The sequence below is a fragment of the Myotis daubentonii genome, chromosome 16, assembly GCF_963259705.1.
Source record: "Myotis daubentonii chromosome 16, mMyoDau2.1, whole genome shotgun sequence".
Lineage (NCBI taxonomy): Eukaryota > Metazoa > Chordata > Mammalia > Chiroptera > Vespertilionidae > Myotis > Myotis daubentonii.
Genome location: NC_081855.1, coordinates 48,830,580 through 48,848,200, shown reverse-complemented (window position 1 = coordinate 48,848,200; position 17,621 = coordinate 48,830,580). Strand labels below are relative to the sequence as shown.

General features: G+C 48.1%; 1 protein-coding gene across 7 annotated transcripts in view; it reads right to left on the bottom strand.

The window, feature by feature from the left end:
* Nucleotides 1–2,120: 2,120 nt before the first annotated feature.
* The window catches only part of CDK12 (cyclin dependent kinase 12), a 79,966-nt gene continuing 64,465 nt past the window's right edge, over nucleotides 2,121–17,621 (bottom strand). For 4 of the 7 annotated variants that reach the window (XM_059670868.1, XM_059670869.1, XM_059670872.1 and 1 more), the window contains 3 exons: nucleotides 16,728–16,887; nucleotides 6,279–6,373; nucleotides 2,121–4,542 (listed from right to left, as the gene is read on the bottom strand). The gene's annotated coding sequence lies outside the window, so the exon portion shown is untranslated. Of the gene's footprint in view, nucleotides 4,543–6,278; nucleotides 6,374–11,451; nucleotides 11,950–16,182; nucleotides 16,256–16,727; nucleotides 16,888–17,621 lie in introns of those variants that run through there. The other 3 variants (XM_059670870.1, XM_059670875.1, XM_059670871.1) reach the window with 3 other exon arrangements.

Genomic DNA, 17,621 nt, shown 5'->3' with positions numbered 1-17,621 from the left:
AGGAATCAATCAGGATAATGAAGCCGCAGCCTGCCACGCACTGCGGGGGCACTGAGGAGTCGGGGCCGGTGCCAAGTCCGCCAGACGGTTCGGAAGAGCAGAGCCGGCGCGGCCCGGCGGCGGCGGGCTGCAGTGGCGGAAGCGAGGAGCTGGTGCGCCGCCGAAGCCGAAGCCCGACGCAGCTCGGCGCAGGCCCCTGACAACCGCGCCTTGGCAACCGGGACGCCCAAGAGAAATCTTAAAGCTGCAGAACATCCTTTCCTCGCGCTAACTCCTGGAGCCCAGGGGAAAGGGGTCGTGCCCAAAAGGGGGTGGGTGGGTGGGAGGGAGTCAGGCTCTGTGCCTCCTGGGACTTGCGGGTCCGACTGATGCCCTCACTTGTTTATTTGTCAAGTGTAGATCGAGCCTACAATCCTACGCGCCCAAGTGCGGGTTAGACAATGGGGAGAAGGAGCGGTGATTAAAAAATGAACAAGGTCCTGCCAAGAGGAGTTCACAGTCTAGCGCGCAAGGCAGACCAGACGGCTGAGGTGAGCAAAGCCCTGTGTTACCCAGGATAAAGGGGCTTGGGCTGGAGGGCTGAGGGGCTGTTACAAAATATCCCCGCAGCACCTCCCTTGCTCCAGGTGAGTCAGACGCTTCTTTCCTGGACTGTGTTATTATCCCAACAGCCCTGTGAGATGGATATTATAATTATCATCGTCATCGATCCCATTTTAAAGATGAAGAATTAGAAGCCCAGAGAGGTGAAGGTACTTAGCCAAAATCTCGTTTTATGATTTGGACAGTCTTGGACAATCTGATTCTGGCCAGCTTCCATTACAACATGATGTCTGGAAGGTCAGCCCTCAGTGAGGACTTCCCAACACAAACAGTGTCAGAAGCGAGGAGAAAGTGTAGCTAAAGGAAGAGATGGCTAATTTTCCCTTCTGCTGCCACTACCCTGACCCTGTCTGCCCTGTCCTGTGGGCCTCTATATGGACAGAGGGGTAAAAGAGGTGACCCCAGAGATCCCTCTGGTTCTGTGATATATCTTTTGCCTGAAGTCCAGGCACTGTGCCACCCTCCGGGCAGCAGTAGTTGGCATGGAGCTGCAAACTGGGGGAGATTCCAGGCTCCTTAAACAAGGGGTCAGTCAGAGGTGGTGGGGGAGGTTTAGGGGTGGTGGAAAGAGGGCTTTGGCAAAAGAAAGTGAGTCAATACCAGTAGGAAGGCTGGGCCTCATCTTTCCTTCCCTTGTCCACTTCTCTTTCTGTTTCTGCACATTCACTCAGGTCAGAAATTTGAGCCAGAGCCTGGGGTAGGCTTGAAGGTTTTTGGTGAGGCAAAAATCATGCTGGCTTTGGAGTCAAGCCCATCTGGTTTCAAATCCTAGCTCTGTCACTTACCGGCTATGTGAGCTTGAACAGGTGACTCAGTCTCTCAGCCTCATTCAGTTTCCTCATCTGTAAAGTGGAGGCATTATTATCTACCTTTCAGGGTTATTGGGAGACTTAAATGCAGTGAGAAAAATATAAAATATATGTATGGTGTCTGGCACATGGTAGATGCTTATCAAGTGGTAGATGCTTAACAAATTTAAAAGTGCCTTTGCTTATTTTGGTAGTCTAATAATGGCTCCCAAAGGTGTGTCTACATCCTAATCCCCAGAACCTGTGAATGTTCCCTTATCTTGGAAAAGGGTTTTTGCAGATGAGATTAAGCTAAGAATCTTGGGATGAGAGATTACTTTGCCTGGATCATCTGGCTGGGCTCTAAATGCCACCAGAAGTGTCCTCGTAAGAGAGATGCAGAGGAACATTATACACACACAGAAGAGTGGCAGGAGGAGTGAAGACAGAGGCAGAAATTCGGGTGATGCAACTGCAAGCAAAGGAATGCCAGCAGCCCCTAGAAGCTGAAAGAACAGATTCTCCCTTACAGCCTCCAGAGAGAGCACACAGAGTCCTGACAACCTCTTGATTTTGATGAAGTGAAATTAATGTTGAACTACCTTCCTCCAGAAATGTGAGAAGAGATTTGTTGTTTTAAGACGCCAAGGTTGTGGTAATTTATTATAGCAGCCTTGGGAAATTGGAGATTTTGTCTCTTTATTATTATTATTATTATTATTATTATTATTACTATTATTGATTTGAGAGAGAGGGAAGAAGCAAGGAAAGGAGAAGGGAGAGAGAGAAAGAGGGAAAGGGAGGGAGATTTGTTGTTCCACTTATTTATGCATTCATTGGTTGACTCTTGTATGTGCCCTAACTGGGGATCAAACTCGCAACCTTGGTGTATCAGGATGATGTTCTAACCAACGGAACTACCAGGCCAGGGTGGAGAGTCCATCTTGAACAAAACCTAGTACCTGCTCTTTAGGAATTCACAGTCTAGTGGGAAATAATACAAGGAAATAATACATAGGGATGTCCAAAAGGTGGAAGGATAAGGTAGGTAAGGCTCTTGGAGTTAGAGAAGGAGTTAGCCAGGTAAGGGACTAAAGTGGGAAGGATATTCCTAGCAGAGGAAACAGTGGGGTAAAGGCATTGAGTAGGGGAGCACATTGCCTTCAGGAAAATGTTCACATGTTCGGAAGGCAGGTGCATGGGGATGTGGGGGGTACCATGACTGAACTGCCAAGATGGACAGCAGGGGCAAGAGAGTTAAGTAGTTTCCACCCCAGAATGGCATTAATTCCCCTGGCTGGGCCTCTGATCAGAGAACCCCAGACTGTCAGTACTAGATAGAAGCCTTGGAGTCCATCCAGTCCATCTCACACATAGGGAAACTGAGGCCTACAGAAACTGAGTCCATCCAGGGAATAAGCTACAACCCGATGGTTGCACCATGGCGTCTATGTTGAGCCTGAATACCCCATGTCTGAGGATCTCAGAGATACTGCTTGGTGGACCCTCTGTAGCCACTTCCAAAAAGCACAGACCCTGTGGTCTCTAAACAAAGAGGGGGTTATTTGCATATTATTTACATGTTGCTAATTAGATGAGAGGCAGATTCACTCAGCCCCTTTACTTCATGTCTCCACCCCCACCTGCCATCTTATCTCACAGCCATTGAGTTCTTCCTCATCCATCTCTTGACCTCAGGAACTTCTCCCATAATTCTAGCCCCTGTCTCACTCCTCAAGGCCCCTTACCTAGTCCCAGCCCAACCCTACTGTATTAACTTTTTGGTCCTGCCTGGGAGAAGTATCTGTGTGGAGGATCTTGAAATAGGTTACAGTGGAAAGGAAGATGATGGGCTTTCTAGCTTGAGGTTTACTCTGGAAATGGGGAGCAGGGAGCTCTAACTCCCTGCAGCCCAGGGGCCATCTGAATGGGGCGATGGAGTGGGGGAGGAAGGTGTTCCTTGGGGATCTGGTGGGCAGCTGCCAGCTGCATGCCCCAGGCCTGCCCCAAGCCTCTTGGCTGGCAGCCATACCAACCCATAAAGGAGCTGGCTCCTTCTTTGAGGGAGGAGGAATCCTGGGGAAGGTCAAGGAGCATTCTTTGGCAGCTTACATAGGTGAGGTTGAGGTTGCCATGCAAGTTATTGTGGATTGTCCGATGGAGATAGCACATCCAGATTCTTAGGGCTGTCACCGACCCAGCCCAGAAAATTGTGAGGCACTGTGCTAAACTAAGCACATTGTCTCCTTGAGGGTAGGCACTCAATATATGTTTTCTTCTTCTTTTTTTAATCCTTACCAGAGGATATTTTCTTCCATTGATTTTTAGAGAGAGAGGAAGGGAAGAAGGAGGGGAGGAGAGGGAAGAAGGGAGGCAGAGAGAGAGAGAGACATCGATTGCTTGCCTCCTGCATGTGCCCTGACAGGGCCAGGAATCAAAACTGCAGCCAAGGTACGTGCCCTTGACAAGGAATCAAACCCTCGACCCCTAGGTCCACATGATGACGCTCTAACCACTGAGCAAGCGGCTAGGGCACAATATATGTTTTTTTATAATGAGGGGCCATCTGTTTCCTGGAGACAGATAAAGAGCAAAGGGGGTAACAGCCAGGTACAGCTTCTGCCTCTCTCACCTCCCATTAGCCCATTCTTCCCTCTGAAAGCAAGGCTACCTCTCCCAGATGAGAGGTCGGAGCCTGTCATCTGATGGCCATCTGAGAAGGCACCATACTGTAGCCACAACAATGCACAAAATGAGTTTAAGTGCCCCAGAGTTGCTGTGGGGCTCTGTCACCACCATGGCTGACTCAAGGTAGATGCCAGGAGCTGGGAATGTTAGTGCATTAGGATTTATGGGAAAACCTGGAGCACAGCTCAAGCTAGCAACTTACAGAAACCAGCTTGCTGTGGTTGGGACAGGGGCCTGGATATGGGAAGAAAGACTGCCCTGCATATATGAATAATTTCTCTCCATACATAGGTGATGTGTGGGCTGTGTACACATGTGCTACAGCGTGCCTCAGCAAACATCCTGACCTGCATGCACAGCTGTGTGCACATATCCCAGTCCACACAACTGCATGTTGCACATGAGCGTCTTCTTGGAATTCCACCTTCCCTCTTCTCTGCTCTGGGCCTTCTCTTCTTGTTTCCTGGTAAAATGGGAAGTGGGGTAGGCACATCAGTTTTACCATCCCCAGCTCTACTCCCTTGTGTAGAGAGTCCCTGCCTCCATTTTCACATGATAGCAGGCAGTGGATCCCTCCTTGGTCCTGAGTCGGGGAATCTCAGCCCATTACTGGCCTAGATGACTCCATCTTGTACCAATTCCTTCTTTCCCTAGTGTGTCCCATGCCACTCCCTCATCTAATGTTCAAGTCAAGGGGAACAGAGGGGAGAAAGTAGGGTGATTCTATGGGAGTGGGAATAGGAAGGGTGGATCAGATACTGTTCAATTTTGCCTGGGTCCCTCAGGAGCACTGCTGCTCATTTAAAATTCCGATTTAAAACTGAGCGGCTCTTTAAATTTCCACATTAGCATGCCGCCCTGATGCCAGGCCAAGATGTTGGGATGGATTTGGCAGGAACGCCTCTAACAGCAGCAAGCAGCAGCATTTGCCAGCAATAAAACAACGCATGAATAAAAGAAGGCTGGCTTGGCGGCAGCAGCAGCAGCAGCACAGGTAGCTGGGTGAGCCCAGGAGGGGCCCACATATTTGGGGGCTCAGAGGCATGAAGGCCTGTGTAGGGGCATGTATGAGTGTAGGCCTCTGTGGCTGTCTTGGCCCTCACCCTCAATCTGTGCCTGCAGTGGAATCTGGGGTGAGGGCCCGGGCAGGATGGAGGTTTCTCTCCTGTGCCTGTCTCATCTCCTTCCGCAGAATTATCATCTTTGAGGAGACAGATGTTGTCTTTGATGAGGACACAAGGACTTGGCCCACAGCCTGAGTTGACCTACTTCATTAGGGGCCCAGAGAACAGGTAGGGTCAGAGAGAGCAACACTGTCTGGAGTGGATTCCAGATCTATGACCCCAATACCTGAGTGCTGAGAGGCACTGTCAGGATAAGGGGACTGTATGAGAGGCAGCTGTGAGAACTAGATATTGGTGCTTAGCTGGGTGGAAGAGATGCTCTGGGCTGGGAATTGGCTAAAATAGGGAGTGGCCAGGGAGAGCAAGGAGCTGGCCTCACTTTAATTTTGAGGTCAGATGGCAAGGGCAGCAGAAAGGTGCAGATGAAGGTCTGGGCTGAAGGCTGGCCACTTCCCAGACAAATCCACTTCCTGCTTCCGAGGGTCTAGAGAGTGTAGTCCCAAAGGACTTGAGGCTGCTGGGTCCTGTGTTCCTCTGCTCCAATCACCTGGCGGAGGCTTGTCACCAGCGCTGTCAACGAACAAGCAGCTTGTCCGGCTTTACCTTTTATCTATCCCTCCCACTTCTTCAAACCAACCCCTTGCCCGAAGTCCAGGGAAAGAGGACAGAAACAGAGGGGTGGCAGAGGGGGTCTCTGCAATCTCAGCTAAGATAGAAAAGAAGGACACCCTTCTCCATAGAACTCCTCCTTTCCAGCTCACGAGGGATTTCAGGCCCCAATATGGGGAGAAGTTGTTGGGATTTTGAATTCTCTCAATCCCTGGAGAAGCTGGAGAACAAGCGGGCAGAGCCAGATATTAGGAGGGCAGAGGCCCCATACCATACCCTGGAACTGGGACTAGTCCTGTTCTGATGGCTTTTTACCAGGAGAATGAGATGACCTTCCAGGCACCCTGTTCTCTGGTGCACACATTGGGGGTGAGTTAGTTCTGGAGTGAGGGAGTGGCTAAGAAGTTGAGTTTAGGACAGAGAGATAGCATTTTGTCATTTATTCATTCATTCAACAAATATTTACCAAACAGCTGCTTTATGCCAGGCACTGTGCTGGGCAATGGGAGCACACCGGTGAACACAGACAGACGTGGTCTTTGTCCTCGTGGAACTTTCCATCTGGTGGGGGAAATAGGATCATTATTCAAATGGCTACACAAATAAGTGTGAAATAACTGTGCTAAGTGCTCTGAAAGGGTATGTAGTACCATCAAAGTATATAGTTGGGGGACTTGGCTGAGTCTAAGGAGTTAAGGATGAGTTTGCAAAGGAGACAGAGAAAGAGCAGCCAGAGTGGCAGGAGAATTGGCAGTGACATCACAGAATCAGCGGAGGAGGTGGTCAACTCTGCCGAGAGATGCTGAGAGCTCATGAGACACCTATTCACCCTGACTCCTCACCTGCTCGTTGTGACTACAGGTACGGAAAGGCTCTGGCATCATGCCTGGCTCACAGTTGGTGCTCTGTAATGTTAGTTCTCTTTCTCCCCCTCCCCAAGCTAAGCCTCCTTTCAGGGACCCCAGATTTCTGGAACAAAGGAGCTGCTGAGGTTCAGCCTTCTCTGTCAACTCAGGCCCCAAACCACAGCCATCAGTCCTCAGTGAGGGACCCTGGGCCTTTCCCTCCTCTCCACATTAGTCCCTTCACATGGAGCCCTACCATTCCCAAACCTAATTCCTCCTTTGCATTGGTTTTCCACAAAGAGGGGCTGGAGTCTAGGATTGGAAAGATTTCATTCTGGTTTGCTTCTGGGGCTGAGTCTGAGAGGTAAGAGAGTTGGAATCCTCAGCAGCTCCCAAAGTTGCCCGGGGTGAATCTGAGTGTCTTAGGTAGGGAGAGGGGGAGTAGTGGGGAGATGGGGAGGCAGGCTGCCCACCCAAGGCGGCATAGAGCCCAGAGCCTTTTCCATCCCAGACACCCCATCTGTCTCCCACAGAAGGCCGGGTTGGAGGAAGTGCTGCGAAGGGGGGAATGAAGGGTGAAGCTGTACAGTCTGTGAGCTAGCATGAATGCAGTGAAGGTGCCGACCCAGAAGGATGGAAGGTTCAGGGTGGGGATCGGCAGGGCTACTGAAGACCAGTCGTCAGAGTTTGGGACTGGAGGGGGGGAAGATGACGGTGACGCTGTGTGCTACTCTCCCTAGACAGCTTTGTGTTTGATTTTGATATATAGCTCCCCATCCTACCAACCAGAGGGCAAAGAATCATAGCCCTCTGGCCAAAAAACTAATGGCAATCCTAAGCCTAGGGCTAGGCTGGATTCATGATGCCTTCCTCTTCCCAGCAGTCAAACCTTTTTCAGACCTTAAAATAATATTTTAGTTAAATTTGACAGTTTTCAGAGTGTTTCCTTTTACATATTACTTTAAACTTATCCCACTAAAGTCCACTATTATAATTTATTATTATTTTTGTTGTTGTTAATCCTCACCTGAGGATTTTTTTTCCATTGATTTTTTAAAAAATATATATTTTTATTGATCTCAGAGAGAGGAAGGGAAAAGGAGAGAGATAAAAACATCGATGAGAAACATCACATCAATCAGCTGCACGCCCCCTACTGGGGATCTAGCTGGCAACCCAGGCATCTGCCCTGACTGGGAATCAAACCAGCAACCTCCGGGTGCCTGGGACAATGCTCAACCAAATGAGCCACACCAGCTGGGCTCCACTGATTTTTAGAGAGAGTGAAAGGGAGGGAGGGAGGGGGGAGGGAGAGAGAGAGAAACATCAATGTGAGAGAGTCATGTCGACTGGGGATCAAACCTGCAACTGAGGTGCATGCCCTTGACCAGGAATCGCACCCAAGGCCCTCTGTCCACCGGCCAATATTCTAATGACTGAGCATACTGGCCAGGGCTATTATTATTATTGCTCTGCCGATGAATCAACAAAGGATAGAGTAAGTGAATAACCAGGATCACAGGAGAATAAGAAGAGGGGGCTCAGACCCAGGTTTCCTGACTGACTGGAAAACTTTGAGAGATACCCAGGCCTTGTTGGACATACACTGACACAGCCCCCTTCCTGGATACCAACATACAAACATTAGGAAACTAGACATTCCCAGAGGGACAGGCCTCCCACATACAGAAATATGAGAGGGCTCTAGACTGGAAGTTTAGGAAGGAGGGGCCGGACAGGGTATGGGGAGTGGAAAATGCCAACTAGGAAGCAGCTGATAGGGTCCACTCCAGGTCCTGAACAGACCCTTGGGAATCCCGGTGGACATCCTCTCCCCACATCCCAAGTTCTAAATACCGCCCCCCCCCCCCAGAACCTACACTTAAAAAAAAAAAAAGATTCCACAGCTTCCCTATCTACTCCTGTCTTTTCTCCCACTCTTCCCTGTTTGGAAGTTCTTCCTCAGGTATAACTTCAGGATGCAGCTTACTCCCTCTAAAACAGGTGCCAAGGGAACCCAAGACAGGGCTTTGGTTATTAAATATAAATAGACAGGGAAGGGAAACTGAATATAGAGACATATTATATCTCTCAGTCCCTGCAAGTTATTAGGAAGAAGGCACTAGTGGTTGCTAAGCAACAGGTCTCCATAGAGGACAAGGCACTGAGGAAAAGCCTCCTTTGACTGAATTTTGGGGTGAGAGGGTAGGGAAGGTGGTAGTCAAAGGGCTGTGGTCTGGCAGGCAGGCTGCTGGGAACTGGTGGTCTGTCCTCCAAGATCCCCCAGGCCTTAGCAAACTCCGCTTTTACAGCCTTCAGGATGGGTGGAAGGAGGAGGGCCTCAGGCAGCCCTCCCTTCCTGTCAGGAGGAGGGAACCTGGTTTCCATAGCAACCCAGAAACAATCCTGGCCTTGTTTGCTTATGACTTCTCTGTAGCCCTCTCATGGAGCAATATCATGGACCCCTTTCACTGACCTTCAACTTCTGATTTGAGGTGGAGGGCAATAGAAAGGTTAGAGCAGGGGGTGCCATCAGGCTGGTCTTACTTTGCCCTAATGTTACCTATTAAGACTAAAGGGGCAGTGACTTTTCAGAGAAAGGGCTTCCAGGTGTCCTCTGACCTCTCAACTTCCCAGGGGCTGCAAAAAGCAGGGCCAAATGGTGGCATAGGATGAAAATTCTGGTCCTGGCTTGCTTTCTAAAGGGCTAGTACAGACTGGGGTTGGAGGTCAGGAGAGAATGAGGGGGTAGAATCCTTTGTGACCCTTGGCCAGCCAGACCCCCATTCTCCTTGACCTGAAGTCCATTGTTGTCAAGACCGGAGAATGGAGATATAGAACATTAACGTATGTCAAGTATAAGTGAGTGGCACCGAGGGGCATAATCTGTTTTTCTAATATGACCACAAGCAGAGTGTTAGAAGAATTAGGCCGACAGCTGCTGGTCTCCCCACCACCACCACCACCCCGCCCTTTCTACACCCCCCTCCCGCTCTCCCTCTCCCTTCCTCCTCGGCATTTGCACACACCAATGGCAGCGGAGCCCTGCTCGAGATTTCTCTTAATCTTCCTCCGCCATCCTGCGCTCTTTCCGCAGGCGGTGCTGCGAAGCCGGCAGAGCCCCGCGTCACACCTTACTGCTCTCTGAGATTGCTCCACAGAGAGCTCAAGGAGATGGCAATTCGGTGCTGATGCCGGCTGGCAGCAGTTGCAAGAAGGGAAGGAGGAGAGAGAGGGAGGAGGGGAGGGGAGAAAAAGTTGGCACAGATACCAAGTTTTTCCCTAGAGAGATTGGGGGGCGGGGGGCGCAAGAGAAGAAAATGACACAGGGGAAAGGAAACAAGGAAAAAGAGGCAGAGAGAGTGAGTGAGAGAGAGAGAGAATATGAATGAATTTGTTTTCTTAAATCCACATATGGACATCACTACCCCACCTCACTCATGACCCTCTAAAGATCATACCACCAAGCAGTCGGGGTTCCTACACACACACACACACACACACACACACACACACACACACACTCACTCACAGCCAACCTGGAAATCAAAGCGGCCCAAGCATGTTGTGTGTATTTGTGCAAGTGTGTGTGTGTATACGCCTGTATGTTGTCTCTGTTTTGGATCGCAGTAGAATGCAGTATGTAAATGAGATGGTTATTACCGCAATGTTCATCAAGCTGAGCCGAGAAGACATTAATAGCCTGATGAATATGCATGTGAATTTGTTAATTAAGTTAATTATTCTGCTGAAAATGCATTCGTCTTCCAAGGACATTTTCCCAATGATTTTTACATGCTCTAGCCATTAGTCATGCTATATTTTATCAGGGAAATGAGTTTGCTTAAGTTGTAAAGAGAGAGAGAGAAGAGAAGAGAAATAGAGGGGGAAAAAGGAAGAGAAAAAAATGAAAGAGGAAGAAGGAAAATGTGTTGAAGTTGGGAGTGGGAAGGCATCTGAGGCCAGCCTGAAGTTTGAGGCCCAGCTGGGCTTTTGAAGCCTGCCCTCAATTTTTATGGGTACCTTACTCTACAATTTTTTGCCCTTATTTTGATGACAAACTTTTTTTTTCCAGTGCCAAATTTCCAACACATTAATTAATTGTTGTAGCCAATTAACTGTAGTTGTGCAAATGAGTTTAGCACTAATTACCATGCAGTGCCTGTAATCACATAAAAAACTTGCTGAGAGAGAGAGGAGAAAGGAGGAATGGGAAGGGAGTGGTGACAGGAGAGAAGGGGACCTGGAGTAGAGAGGCAGCCAAAGAAGGAGAGTAAGCAGGGGTCCTGAGATTTCCTGGTTAGGAGCCATCTTGGCTGCAAGGGAAGAGAGCTGTCTCCCAGCCACATCAGGACCTCTGACAGTCAGGAAATCGCAGTGGGGATAAGAGCTGGTAAGAGTGGTCTCCCTTGTGTCTAAGAACTTCCAACCAACAGGCAGATGCAGAATGGATATCTCTGGTTGTTTCAATGCAGTATAGTCCCCATAAATCCTGAAGGCCTCCCATGGATGGAATTATTGGTAAGGATGGCCGGCGCCACTGTAAGAACATGTGCCATTTTTGATGGGCCAAGGGAGATGGAGAAGAGTACTATGTGCAGTCAGCCTGGTTCTGGAGCCAGAAGTAGATAGGGAAAATTATTATGAGTCCACAATCACTGGACTAGGCCAAGGGAGCAATAGTAACATCAACTACAAAAGAGCCAGTTCCAGCAAGAAGTGGGAGGAGGCAGCCTTTGGCCAGATACAGCTCCTAAGAGAGGAGCCAAACCTTCTCTCCTACAAGTTGGCATCTCTGCCATCCATCATGTCTGGGCCAACTCAGGTTTTTACCTGTCAGCTTCAACCAGTGACCAGAGGCTCAGGGACAGACTAAATGATTTCTACAACTCCTGACTTAGTTGGAGGAGAAGAGCAGTGGTGAAGTCAGGACTAAATACTGGACTGGCATTTTAGCTCCCACTCTGTTTGCCCCCTGTACCTTGTTCCAGACACTGAGACTGCCCAAGATGTAGTACATGTGGAAATGAACTGTAGTTCCCCGCACCACAACCAACCAAAAAGGTGCTACATCTCCCTTTCTCCTCCAGAATAGAGAGCTCACTTGTTGTCATGGGCCTCATTTTCCTTGGACCTGGCAAGAGACACATACCACTTCCTATTTCCAAGCAGTATCTTGCCTCCTCATTCTCTGATAGACAACGAAAGGGTGGATCCTCCCTTTCCCATTCCAGGTCTCGGGTCTGTGGGCAGATGGCCTGTGGGCTCCCTCCACTTCAGCCTTGTTCTTCCCTGGCAAAGGGAAAACAATTTCAAGGATACATGCCTCGCTGTCCCTGCTCAATGACACTACTGTTCTTCTAACCGATGAAACAAAGTTAGCTGTGATGACCTGATTTGGCCCAAGATGCTCCAGTGTTCTTCGTGCCTCCAACTTTTCTCTTCCAACACACCCTTTCCCCAGCAACCTTAGTCAAGGTCTGAGAAAGCCTGGTGTAATGAAAGAGCCCTATTATCTTGGGTTCCAAGATATCTTCCTTGCCATTTAATATAATGTGATAGTGGGAAAATCATTTACTATGAGCCTCATTTTTCCTAGTCTATGAAATGGAAATAATAGTGTCATGCCTGAAAGATTAAGAAGCTTAATAATTGTGAAGATAAAACACTCAGCGCACCAAGTAAAATGAGGTACTTCATTAATTCCTAATGAGTACAAAGCATTCTTTTTTTTTTTTTAATCCTCACCTTCGGATATGCTGAGAGAGAAGGAGAGGGAGAGGGAGAGGGAGAGAGAGAAAAAAAGAGGCATCGATGTGAGAGAGAAACAGTGATCAGTTGCCTTCCTTACATACCCCAACTGGAATTGAATCAGACACCCAGGTGTGTGTCCTGACCAAGAATTGAACTGGCAACCTTTTGGTGCACAGGCTGATGCCCCAATTGAGCCACTCCTTCTGGGCTAAAGTATTCTTTAACAGGTGAATGGTTAAACTGTGGTACATCCACATCATGAAATAAAAAAGGGACCAAGCTATTGATACATACAAAAACATAAGTGGATTCATGCTGAGTGAAAAAAGTGAATCCTAAAAAGTTGCATAGTATATAACTCCATTTTTGAAGTGACAAAATTTTAGAAGTGGAGGATAAGATTAGTGTTTCCTAGGGATTGAGGAGGGGTAAGGAGGGCATGATTATAAAAGGGCAACATGAGAAATATTTGTGGTATTGAAACTGTTCAGTATTGTGATGTAGTGATAGATATTCAAATTTATACAGGTAATAAAACTGCATAGCAAACACACACAAACATAAGTAGAACTGGGAAAACCTAAATAAGATTGGTGGATTGTATCAATGTCAATATTTTGGTTGTGATATACTGTAGTCCTGCAAAGTGTTACTATTGGGTGAAAGTAGGAAAAATGTATAAGGGATCTCTTAAAAATGTATTGTTTCTTACAACTGCATGTGAATCTACAATTACCTCAATTAAAAAAAAAGCCGAACCAGTTTGGCTCAGTGGATAGAGCGTCGGCCTGCGGACTGAAGGGTCCCAGGTTTGATTCCGGTCAAGGGCATGTATCTTGGTTGCGGGCACATTCCTACTGGGGGGCGTGCAGGAGGCAGCTGATCGATCTCTCTCATCGATGTTTCTAACTCTCTATCCCTCTCCCTTCTTCTCTGTAAAAAACCAATAAAATATATATATATATATATTTTTAAAAAAGCTACGATAGATTATATTAATGTCTCTGCTGGGTATAGAAGGAAGAGGAGGCTGCCTTTGTGTTTCCATTGCAGGATTCCAAAGAGAAAGATTAAAAAATATTATTCTCATTAGAGTACATCAATAAAATGATCATAACCACGGGGGGATATTTATATCTGTTGACCCAATAATTCCATTACTTGGAATTTACTATAAAAAAATGCATGAAGTTTTATGTGTTAGAATGTTTGTTGTGGTATTATTTAAAACAGTAAAAATATCTAAAGGATTAAAAATAGGAGATGAGCCTTATAAATTATGGCATATCAAGGTAATGAACTATTCTATAGACTTGAAACATCATTTAAAAATATACACCCAGCACAATGTAGGCACTCAATAAATGGTAGTTCACTTTACTGCAATGTTCTGGGTATCAAAAGAGCTCATGTGGGTAAATGTACTCACACTATAAGGTGCCTGGCAAACACTAGGTGTTGCCAGCTACCCTGATGGCTGTCTCTCCCAGTCTACCCGAGTCAAAGATGTGCTTCCAGGCAGAACACTGTCTAAGGTGCCCCTGGCTTGAGAGGAATGGGAATGGGGGAACTCACTTATTGGGGAATCTGAATCAAGGGATTGGGACTTTCCTTTCCAGAAGACTGCCAACCCTGGTTCCACACCATGAAGAAAACTATGGACATTCTCCCCAGAATATGCATATACACATATTGGACTATAATCATGGAGTCTTTGAAGCAATGTTAGTCCTGCTAACTTGATAAAAGTAATAGACACTATTGCATCAACCCTTGTTGAATGAGCAGCTACTGAGTATCAGGCACTGTCCTAGGTGCTTTACACACATTATTTCACTATATTCTCTCCACAACCTTAAGAGGTTGTTCATCTGCATTTCAGACAAGGAAAGTAGGGCTCAAAGAGGTTAAGTGACTCACCAAGGTGGCACACCTGATAAATGGCAGCACTAGCACTAAAACCCAACGCTGTCTGCTTAACGCATACTACATTTATTTTATTTTTTGAAATATATTTTAATTGATTTCAGAGAGGAAGGGAGAGGGAGAGAGAGATAGAAACATCAATGATGAGAGAGAACCACCAATCAGCTGCTTCCTGCATGCCCCCAACTGGGGATCGAGCCTACAACCCAGGCATGTGACCCTGACTGGAATAGAACCCGGGACCCCTCAGTCCACAGGCCAACGCTCTATCCATTGAGCCAAACCAGCCAGGGCAATACATACTACATTTAGAAGGACTGAAAAGGGGTATATTGTGTGAAGATTGCACTGAGACTCACATCTGGAGGAGCCCCAGAAAAGTAACCCTGTTCTTCCAATGCCCGTTGGATTGTAGACAAAGACTTAAATCCATCCAGGCAGAAGCAAAATCTCTGAAGAGAAGTAGGCCCATTCTGAAGTCTTACACCCCTAAGTTTTTCCAGGTATCTAACCTCAAACCTTTCTGCTAACATCTGATCCTTTTCCCTCTCGTTTGCAGTGGAGATGGTGAATACCTGACATGGTGCCCCTCCATGAAAGGTCCTAGGTCAGGAGGGGATAGAGGAGCTTCTCCTTCCCCAGTTCTGTTGAGGCCATGACTAACACACTTCAGTCTCTTTGGTCTCTTGGGTCTGCCCCAAAGTACCAAACCAAAGATATGCAAGAGAAAATGGGCCAGGAAGAAAAGCAGAAAGAAATAGCCTAACCAGACCAAGGAGACCAGCGTGGAGGATGACCTGGGAGTCCCTCAGGATCTTAGTGCCAGGAACAGGTGAAGTTAAGGTGGGCAGTTTTACCCACCAGGCTCAGCAGCCAGCTTTGTGTTTGACATCTACCTAGCTGTGGAGGTCTGGCCAGCATTCCTCATGCCAGAGCCTCTTGTCTATCTTGACATGACATCTCTATAGAAAGGAGGGGGCTGGGTTCTGCCACTCAGTATTTATTCCTTCCATTTCAGTACTACCTCGATGAACTTGCTCAGAGCTAGGCAGTCCAACTGGGGACCTTAGAGATGCCCAGAGAAGAGAATAATCATGTGAGAAGGATGTTGGGATCCCAAGGCTAGGTCTAAAGCTCTTTCTCTCAACATGAGAGCCAGGAGGGCAACTGAAGCCTGAATTTGGATGCAGACTGGGGAAGGGAAGTCTTACCCTCCCTCTCTCCATCCTTCCCTCCTCCATACACTATTCTATCCTTCTGGGGCCAAGCATACCCACTGTTCACTTTGGTTTCCCTCACCACTTATCCTATGGATAGGAGAGGGTTAAAGGCATGGTATGGGCAAGCTATAAATTTCCCATCGGTGTGGGGAGAATAGGACGGTTGGCAGGGAGGGGGCTGGGCTTGGGGGGAGGGGAAGCTGGGAAAAAGCCAGGAGGTTGTCTCTAGGTAACAATAAACACTGCAAGCAAGGAGCAGCTGTTACACTTACTCTCTCTGCATCACAATGCTGAAATAACACTAATAAACCAGTGTGCCCAATGCACAGGCATACACGCATTTAGGCCGGGCTCCACAGTTCCCCTAGGGCTGCCCTCTGCTTTGGGTCAGGGCCCTTGGTATCAGTGGACATACCAGTCTTGGCCTGGCTATCCTTGTGGGGAGGATGAGTGTTTATGGGTCAGTTTCAGAGTGGCAGCCTGAGTCAGGGGAGTAGCAGAGACTGGGGACTCTGGGTTCAGATCCTGGTGGAAAGAGTTCAAATAGGATAACTCTTGAGTGGGTGTTGGGAGGAGAGAAGGAGAGCAAGAGGGAGAAAAGCATAGGGAACAGGCAACTACTTACCACGTCCTTAGATTGGAGGGGATGCAATGGCCAGGAGTGGAGTTGAATGAAGGGAGGTGGATGATAAGGAGGGCTAAGGAGAGGTTTGAGAAAGAGGAGAAGCATATGGTATTGAGGAGTGATTCTTATATTTCTCTCACTCACTCTCTCACTCCTTCCTACTAGTACACCTCACCGCACCTGGTGCAGCCCCTCACAGCACCACTATTATACCAGAGCCAGGTGAGCTTTATTTTGGGTGTCCCAGTAGGGACCTGAGCTCCTGATGCTGTCAGGGAGAGCTGGGGAGTGGACCTAGTCCCATGTTCCTACATAAAGGGCAGTTGGTCTCTTCCTTTCTCCAATCAAATCCATCTCTGGAGCTTCAGGAGCATCCCAGCAGAGAGCCCCTCTCCCATTAGCGAGCAGGGTCACCAGCAAAGAAAGCAATAGAAATAGGCAGATGAGTACTTGGACTCTATCAGAGAAGTCCCCTCCTCTTAGCCCATCCTTCTCTGAGTTTAGAGGGAGGATAATAATTATTATGCATTTGGATCCTTGCTTACCTTTGCTGAAACAAGGAGGCCTCTGGCGCTGTGCTCAAAGGCATGGCTGGTTCTCTTGGTCCATCTTCTGGCCCCTTCCTGCTGTTGTGATCTCAAATACAGCACCCTATCATTCCCCTGATTCAGAAAGGATGGCGAAGATGCACACTGCCAAGCTGGCCTGTAAGAGAGAGAGAATCAGCACCTTTGAGGATCATGGTGCCTATTTCCAGGGAAGAGAGTACAGAGACAAGTGGTCTTACAGTAATGATTTAAAAAAACATAAATTCTTAAGTCATGCGGTGTCAGCTGGGTACCAAGAGCTCTGAGCAGGCAAGTGAGGGCTGGAAGAAGGAGCTTGGTCTGCCTGGGAAGCCCCTTTTCTGGATGATGCCCAGGAGCCCTGAGCTGTCCAGCACATGCGGATGCCCAGTACCTTCTGTGCAGCCAATGGTTACAAAAGAGCAAGAATAATTGGCCCCTCCTATCCTTGCCTCACTGAAGCCTCTCACTGGGATGCTCAGCTTCTCCTGTTCTCTTTCCTATTTCCCTCTCCTCCTTCAGAGCTAGGGCCTCTCCGAGCCCCCACAATCCAGATAAGAGACCTTTATTTATCCACAGAGCTCACCCTAGGGAAGAAACTGGCAAAAGAGAGCTCTAACAGGCCTGGGTCCTCCTCCTTCCCCTGTTGTTTTCATGAGCCTCCCCGCCCTCCCATGAGTCACCAAAACCTTGAGCTCAGCTGAGCTGCCAGCAGCCTTCTCCCTCCCCCTACTCCAGCCAAGCAGATATGCCCCCAAAGGGTCCCAGAGTCCATCATCTTCCTGCTTGCAGGGCCCGAGCCTCCTCCTTTATCACTAGGAACCTGCAACACACGTACATTGAGGTGAGTGAGCAAAGGAGTGCAAGAGACCT